General features: G+C 27.2%; 1 protein-coding gene across 2 annotated transcripts in view; it reads left to right on the forward strand.

The window, feature by feature from the left end:
• The window catches only part of LOC100160476 (chromosome transmission fidelity protein 18 homolog), a 32,876-nt gene that overhangs the window by 15,793 nt on the left and 7,277 nt on the right, over window positions 1-9,806 (forward strand). The gene's annotated exons all lie outside the window — the stretch shown is intronic.

Raw genomic sequence — 9,806 nt, forward strand, 5'->3', positions numbered from 1 at the left:
TGAAATGTTCTTAACTTTCATATATTAATTAATTATAAATAATACAAATAAATTATGTAAAATTGAAGTAAAACTATTTTCATTTTAAAATGTACCATTAATATGTAATAGTTTTAAAAAAAAGGTGCAGGATGATCTTTGGAATTTGAATTAGCTAATATTTCTGTGAATATTCATAGTTTTTAGTTTTTTTTAGTTATTAATATTTATTATATTAATTGTTCTCTCCTTTAATTTTTAAGACAACATTGATCAGAAGTTAGAACCCTTGTGAATTGTTTGATATTTTACAAGTTCATTTAGTCGGTACCGTTGGTTGATAATTTATATTATGTGGTTTAGTTTTGTGACAAATTGATAGAGGTACCTAATACTTTAGAGAAGTACTAGTCATGACTCATGAGTGAATAAATAATATTTTGAACTTTAAAAATGTTAAGCGTTATTTAAACGAATATTTGTTAAATGTCCGTTAACAATGGTTTTATAGAACAACTCTTGGCAGTATTTTCTTATGATTACAGTTTAATACTTGAGAGGAAGTTACCCAAGTGGAACATTTCGATTTGCTTCATTAATTTCAGTCCCTTATAGACAATATACCGCACAATGAAGTATACAGTCGAGTCCATTTATAATATATATTATATGCTCGTTTTTATTATATTCTACAAATTTTTTTTTTCGTAAATGTTTAAACATTTAAATATTTTTTCCACTGTACGCTTTTAATATTAATTATCTTATTGTTTGTAATTGTATAGTAAAGTTACTTACGCTAAATACTCAAATCAGTTTCTACGAACGTAATTTGTTATTTATAAATGTTTTAGATTTTTGCTAAGTAAATAATTAATCGATTTGAGTATTTTGTATAGTATATTATCATAGTCAATATGGATAACTTACAAGTATTAAGTTATAACCATATATGAACTGTTGTCGAATATTTGGAGCGAGAACTTTGTGTGTGTATATATTAAATACCTAAACTTAGCATTTTATTGAAAAATCACATTTAAGTGGTCGATAAACGGTTTGTATAGAGAACTATCACGCCCCGATATATAGTCATTTAATAGTATTTCGTATTATTTTTGTGTGCTTGGACAGAACACCCTATTCGATTTTGTGGGTGGTGGCGTCGATGTTTACGTCCCTCTCTAAGAGGGTCGGCTACAACGATAACAATACCTACTTACTATAAAAGGGTGTAACTGTTTGACTAATAGCGTGTACCCGACAGTTATACCATGTATTCAGTATTGCCTCGTGATTTATTAACATGCAATCCACCCCCACCCAGTATACGCATGCTTTTGCCCCTTCTTGTTTCCGATTGTGTGGGATTATATAGAGTATTATTATAATATAGTACTCGTAATGATAATGATGGATATGATGAACAGCATGATTGATATTATATTAATTTTTATTGAAATAGGTCTGTCTGGCGAACGAACCCATATCGTCGATATTTGGAGTAGTTTGAAATTTAAAAACGTTTCGCATCGCCAGATTCTTTATGAATACATGTGATTACCATGAGAAAAAGAAAATAACATTAGAGTACTTGTTATTATGTACTCAACTGCTAATGGACGTTTCGCTAATAAAACAACTTCATATACCTATATATGTAAATGTTTCGTTTCAAACAAAAATCATTCATTTTTATCACTCTATGAAGATCAATTAATAGTGGTGTACCTACTTATAAAAAACTTAAATTAAAGCATAACTGCATTTGTTCTTTGTAAATAAATAAAGCGTAGAAAACAGTATTCATGTCTTATTTAGGATTATTTAGGATTTCGGTGCAGACGTGCAGTGCCCTGGGTCCATACAACTTGTCACCCACTTCCCTCCTAAATCTTGACAATATTATATTATGAAAATAAAATCTGGAAAACACTACAAGCTTAGTATAGGTCAGCGGTCAGCCTAATCATAAACAATTGATTTTAGTTATGTTTGACCAGTTGAAACAATGTCTATTTGCCAAAAAAGTAATTATTATAGGACCACAAAATAAGTACGTGAAAATTTAGATATCATAGTTTTTATATTATATGATTATACTATTTTTCTTTAAATATCGAACAAAATAATTCTATTCTATGAAACAGTAACGTCCAAACCTGTCACGCCACTGTTAAAATCAGTGGCGCATTTAAGGGGGGACTGGGGTAAATGCCCCGGGTGTCAAATTTTAGGGATGGAAAAATGTTTTTAGTGTAACATTACCTATGAGAACCTTTTAAAAAAATATTATTTTTTTTTAAAACTTACTTAAATTACGACAGCAGACAAAAGGATATCTGATGAGCTTTTAAAAAATTATTACAATACAGATTTGGAAACTTAATTTATTTAAAAATTTCCAATTCTTCTCCAAGTATACAAGACATGTTAGTGTTTATAAGAAAAAATGATTTAAACGATACCTTACCTTAAGAGGTTAACTTGGAAGCTACGCGATATCTACGTCTTACAAATGCATAAGATAGGAAATTGTAGGTAGGTACATCCAGCAGATCACATTTAGCTCAGTTAGTTTAAAAATTAAAGTGAATTGACATCCTATAAAACTTAAAAGTAAGAATATTATCTAGTGATGTAGTGAACCTCATACGGGTTTTGGATTCTGAGTGAAGCGATGTATTGATTTTACGATGATGTGTGTTTTTTATTGTGTGTCGGTCTTCATGGTTAGGGGCAGTAAAACTGGTTCGATGGATAAGTGAATCTAGTTAGTGCATTCGGAAGGTCAAAAATTCTCAATAGTTTTCAAAATCGCCGGGAAAAACAACATAAAAATTAAGGAAAACGGTTTTTGACAAAATCGATTTTGGTGTTTACGTAACTTTTAAATAAATTACCGTAGATTCATCAAATTTTCAATGACATTTATATTATTATTTGCTATACACCAAAAAAAAAAAAAAAATTTAAAATATTTTAACTTGTTTTGAACTGTTTACGGACATTATCAATTTTACAATTTTAGATTCTGAGTGGAACGATGAATGTATTGATTTTACAATGATGTGTGTCTTTTTATTTTTTCATTTTTTTTTTGTTTCTGTGTACACGATAAGTAGTCGAAATAATGCTTCGATTTTCAACTTCAGTATCTTGTTCGATTGGAAAGTGAATATCGTTGGTGCATTGGGGAGGTCAAAATTTAAAATTCCCAGTAATTTTCAAAAGCACCAAGAAAAACCAAAGAAAAATTAAGAAAAACGGGAATTTTTACGCAAAATCGATTTTTCACAAAATTGAATTTGGTTTTTGGTGTAACTTTAAAAAAAATAACCGTAGATACATGAAATTTTCACTGGTTGTTTATATTTCCATTTTCTATACATGATACAATTTTGATTTGTATTGAGCTGTTTACGGACAATTTCAGTTTCCAATTTAATTAGTTTTTTTTTCTATGAATGTCAATAAAACTTTATTAATTATTTGTTGAGTAAAAATACTTGAAAATTTAATACAAGGCTCCTATTTTATTGTTACAATGACATTTGAAAAATATTAAAAATACATAGGAACAATTTTTTTTATAAGCATTTGAAGTTAAAATGTTGACAAAATTTATCAAATTTAAAATTGAATAATTATTTTGTAGTTAAAAATTTATAAAATGTTCAACTTTTATATCTAAGAATTGAAAATTTAAAACAAGATTCCACGTAAATATTTAATTTGGGTTGCCAAAAATTCTAAGAAATACATAAGCACAGTTTATTTTTATAGTCATTTTAAGTTCAAATTTGGACGAAATTACATATTAAAAAACCTGGAATAAATATTTTATTTATTTTGTTGTGATTGTAATGATTGTATAATATTATTTGTGGGTACTTGAAACTTCTAAAGTATACTATTATATATCTATGATAGTACCACGGTTTGTTGTTGATGTATAACGCGTTACCTAATGGATATTGTGATATGATTAATTTGGAATTTATTATTAATACCTATTATAGGTCAATTTTTTTTTAATACTATAGATAAGTATACCTACCTATAATAGGTATGTCCAATACCTAGACCTACAAACCGTCTCCGCTCAGAATCGTTTTTCTTATACAGTGATATTATATCATTGAATTCAAATTTAATACTATCCATTATACAGTGACCCACTTGTAACCTACTGTACAGCAGAGCGACATCCACTTACCCACCTTTTTTTAGTTTTTTTTTCTAATGTCAATAAAATTGTAAACAATTGTTGGATAAAAAAAACTTGCAAATTGAATACAAGGCTTTAAATATATTGTAACAATGTATAATGACATTTGAAAAATATTAAAAATCAATAGTCACAATTTTTTTTAATAAGCATTTAAAGTTCGCATTTTGTCCAAAAGAGTAAAAATCACGAAAATGTGCAAATTAATTTGATATGGAAATTCCTTACATTTTTTTTTGAAATCTAATATTTTAAAAGGTAATACAAGTATCCTTATAAGGTTATCTACCTTTATCAAAAAAAAAAAAAATGTATGCAAGAAAGTCAAATTAAATTTTTATGAGCGTTTGAAATTCATATTTTTACAATATTTGATACTCACTTGATTTCTCATGTGACGGTTCTTTTATTTTATTGTATTTAAAAAACGAATGACTGTAGATACTTGAAAATTTCACTGAAAATGTCTCTGAATGTTTATATTAGAATTTTCTATATGCCATAAAATTTTTAAAATAATTCTACTCTTTTTAAGCTTTTTACTGACATTGTCAGTTTTCAATTTTTTTAGTTTTTTTTCTATGAATATCAATAAAATTTTATTTGTTAAGTAAAAAAGCGTGAAAATATAATGCAAGGCTCCTAATATATTGTCACAATAGCAGTTGAAAAATATTAAATATACATTGACACAATTTTTTTTTTTAAAAGCATTTAAAGTTCGAATATTGAATACATTTAATAATTATTTTTTAGTTAAAAATTTATAAAATGTTCAACTTTTATAGCTAAGGATTGAAAATTTAAAATACGATTCCACGTAAATAGGCTATATATAAATTACTTTATTCACCTTAATATCATCAAATATACTTAGTAATATCATAGGCTGACTGCATGACCGTATTCGTTCAGAATCGTTTTTCTTGTACAATGATATTATATCATTTAATTCAAATCTAACACCATCCATTGCAGTGACCCATTTGTAACCTACTGTACAACAGAACGACATCCATTTACCCACCTTTTTAATTTTTAATTGTTAGTTTTTTTCTATAAATTTCGATAAAAAATTTTGTTGGGTCAAATAGGTTGACAATTTAATACAAGGTCCCTCATAAGTTGTTCATTTACCAATTAAAAAAAATCGTAAATACATATTATCATATAATATACACTATATTATAATTACAATATTTTTTTATAAGCATTTAAAGTTAGAATTTTTACAAAATTCATCAAAATTGCGAATATTTGCAAATTATTTTGTAGTTATAATTAGAAAATATTTTTAATATTCATGCCACATACCTAAGGATTGAACATTTAATACAAAGTTCCTTTTATTTAAAAATAATATAGATTACCGATATATTATTATTATAGCTAGGCGTGATTTTTTTTCATAAACATTTGAAGTTCAAATTTTGACAAAATTAGATATTTAAACGAAGTAAGTAACCTAACCTATAATAATTTTAGTTATTTTATATTATTTAGTAGGTATTCGTGCACTCGTGGTACTTGAAAGTTTTAACGTATATTATTATATTTTAGACATATAATAACAATTTCATATGCAATATTTGTAGAAAAAATTAATTCAATCTATTATGAATTAATCAATCGATATTTGAATTCAAATTTAACACACACAATTTTGTGACAGTACACTCGACATTAACTGTACATTAGAGTGGTTACTATACTTCACCTTTTATTTTAAAAACAAAACATAGGTAAAATATTTTTATTTATTTACTATTTTCTTAAAAGTGATAAGTACATTGCAAAGCCTTATTTTACCTTCTTATAATGTACCATAATATTATAATGGTATATATTATAGCTTCTATAGGCAGGTATTAGGTACCTATACTATATATTCTTTAAAATGTATATACAATCTAGTTTCTTTATGATCTATATAAACTGATTTAATTTTACATAGTAAATTTTAAGTCACAAATGACAAATTTATGAAGGGTTACTTGTGTTCAAAATAATTGGAATCAACATGGCTATATGACATAAATTATATACATATGGGAATAATAATAATTGCTTGTGTTGAAAAAAATTTTCAAATTAATGAATACAATGAAATGTAGGTAGTAGGTACGTGTATTTGCCTATATATATAGACTATACGATACTTATATAATAATATAATATTTATGAATATTAATAAATTAATTAGTTTTTATATAACTTAATATTTAGGTGAAATGTTATACATTACAAATTATTATACATACCTAGGTGATAAGTTGTTTTTATTTGATTTTCAATAAATACATTTTTCTTTTTTCCTAGTCCATAATTTTATCTCTGATGTATACATTTATTTATAAGACTATATTCGTAAGTGTTTATAATTTGTATTATTGTGGTTTATCGGCCAATGGTCAATAGTGCGTATAACAACAATTTTGTTTGGACTTAAACGGCTCTAAATTACTTCAAAGGTTATGCTACTTCTATCAGTCGTATTATTTATTGGAATTCTCATCAATATTTTTTCTGTACCTAAATTGGAGGCGCTTATATTATTATTACGTATTGTGCAGTTCAAAGTTGTAAACACGTTAGCCGCGATCGAATGACGTCGTCTGGTGTGATGACGTGATAGATAAGTATAGGTCGGAGCTGCTCGCGGTCTTTATTACATTCTATATAATAATAATGTATAGCACACATCACTCGGGTCCGCCGTCCGGACGATAAATAATGCACTTTATTATAAGGATAGCTTTTATACAATATTAATTGTCTGGTAACGATGTGTATTACGCACAAAAGACGGAGACGCGCGCGAGTCACGCCCTCTTAGTTTCGCCAAAGTCATTAAGCCGCGTAGTCTTTCATCGCGCACGCTGATCTAGTGGACCGCCGCGGAACGGCGAGCGGTGGTGGCCAAACTCAGACACCGACGTCTGTGTGTGGGCGGGGGGATGGAGGAAGGTTGGCTAAAAGGAGAAGAGGATATAACATAAAGGAAAAAATGAATTTAAAAAAAAGCGCTGCCACTCAACTCTCGACTTGTAATTAATCTTGTGCGCGTATTGTGTGTACACGACGACGGCGATGACTACATGTTATTTTATTTATTATTTCTTTATTACCGCGCATTCTCTCCGTCTCTCTTATTTTTTTCCTGTTCATTGTATAACGAACTACTCTGCGATTACGGGAGCTTGCGTATTTCGCCGAGCGCGAGAGTGCCGCTAAGGCCGTGCGATTATTTTTTAATGAGACGCACCAAAGGTTGTCCGAAAAAAGTATATATATATATATATATATATATATATATCTACCGGTTCTTATGTTATTATTGCGATCCTTCTCCCTATAGTATACTAATTAGGACTCGGTGTTATGTGTCTATACCTACTCAGCTATATATATTATTTTTTATGAAGGACAATTTACTAACTTTGACATCCGTTTCAATATTATAGTCCTAAAAGATTCTGATTATAAATATATGCTAAATTGTAAATTACATGATCTCTTTATATATTTTGTTTTATAAATACAGGTGATTTTAAATTTTTCGTTATCGTTTTGAAAACTTAATTTATATACTGCAAAAACCCTAACTTAAACGATTGATTTTCCTGCGAATATTTTGATATCGACATGGTGGTTAAATGTCAAGAAATTATTCGCGGTTATTTAAACGTCGTTGGTCAATCATCTACAATTATCTGGTTGATAATAAACATAATATAGGTGTAGCTCATTATAATCATAACATTATTGCAATCAAGATGAAGAATGAAGACAATGTGATCCTTAGTATTTAGTAATTATTCCACTATTTCGTTATAAAAACCATAATATTTTGTATTTTTTTTATTTACAAATTATAAATAACTAATTGCTATTTACATAATTATTAAGTGTATCAACATACCGAACCTACTAAACTATATATTTTTATTACATATACTATTAAGTCATTTTAGATTCTGAGTGGAACGACGAATGTATTGATTTTACAATGATGTGTGTTTTTTTTATTTTTTTTAAATTTTTTATTTTTGTGTCTGTCATCACGGTTTGGGGCAGTAAAACTGCTTCGATTTTCGATTTGAAATTTCCAATAGTTTTTAAAAGCGCCGTGAAAAACAAAAGAAAAATTATGGAAAAACGGGAATTTTTACGAAAAATCTGTTTTCGAGAAAATAGATTTTGGTTTTTGGTGTAACTTTAAAACGAATGACTGTAGATACATGACATTTTCATTGGTTGTTTATATTTCCATTTTCTATACATGATAAATTTTTCAAAATATTTTGATTTGTTTTGAGCTGTTTACGGACAATTTCAGTTTCCAATTTAATTAGTTTTTTTTCTATGAATGTCAATAAAACTTTATTTGTTGAGTAAAAATACTTGAAAATTTAATACAAGGCTCCTACTATATTGTTACAATGACATTTGAAAAATATTAAAAATCCTTAGTCACAGTTTTTTTTTATTAGCATTTAAAGTTCAAAAATTGACAAAATATGTAAAAAATCACGAAAATTAGCAAATTATTTTGAGTTAATAATTCGTAAAAATTTTTCTTTTTAGAACTAAGATTTTAAAATGTAATACAAGATTCCTCATAGGATAATCTACCTTTTTCAACAAAAAAATATATCTATAAGAAACTCAAATTAAATTTTTATGAGCGTTTGAAATTCATATTTTTACAACATTTGATATTCACTCGATTTCTTACGTAACGATTTTCTTATTTTGTTGTAATTAAAAAACGAATGACTGTAGAAACTTGAAAATTTCATTGAATGTTTATATTAGCATTTTATATATACGATAAAATTTTGAAAATAATTTGACTCTTTTTGAGCTGTTTACGGACATTGTAAGTTTTCAATTTTTTTAGTTTTTTTTTCTATAAATATCAATAAAGTTTTATCTATTGGGCCAAAAAGTATAAAAAATTAATACAAGGCTCCTGATACATTGTTACAATAGCAGTTGAAAAATATTAAAAATACATAGGCTCAATTTTTTTTTATAAGCATTTGAAGTTAAAATGTTGACAAAATTTATCAAATTTAAAATTGAATAATTATTTTGTGGTTAAAAATTTATAAAATGTTCAACTTTTATATCCAAGTACTGAAAATTTAAAACAAGATTCGACGTAAGTAGTTAATTCTGTTACCAAAAAATTTTAAAAAATACATAAGCACAGTTTATTTTTATACTCATTCTATAAGTTAAAATTTGGACGAAATTACATATTAAAAAACCTGCAATAACTATTTTAGTTATTTTGTTATGATTTTATAATATTATTCGTGGGTACTTGAATCTTTTAAAGTGTACTATTATATATTTATGATAGTATCACTGTTTGTTGTTGATGTATGACGCGTTATATGGGGAATACGGACATCCGGCCGAATCCAAACGGCCGACGGCTATATAGGCCGACAGTAAGATAGCCGAAACTATTTTAGCCGACAAGGTCAAAAGGCCGACACTACGAAAATCCGACACTAAAATAAATTAAGTATAAGCTATACATTTTCAATTCGATAACGTAGTGTTGTCTTTTGTTGTAATAATG

The sequence above is a fragment of the Acyrthosiphon pisum genome, chromosome A2, assembly GCF_005508785.2.
Source record: "Acyrthosiphon pisum isolate AL4f chromosome A2, pea_aphid_22Mar2018_4r6ur, whole genome shotgun sequence".
Lineage (NCBI taxonomy): Eukaryota > Metazoa > Arthropoda > Insecta > Hemiptera > Aphididae > Acyrthosiphon > Acyrthosiphon pisum.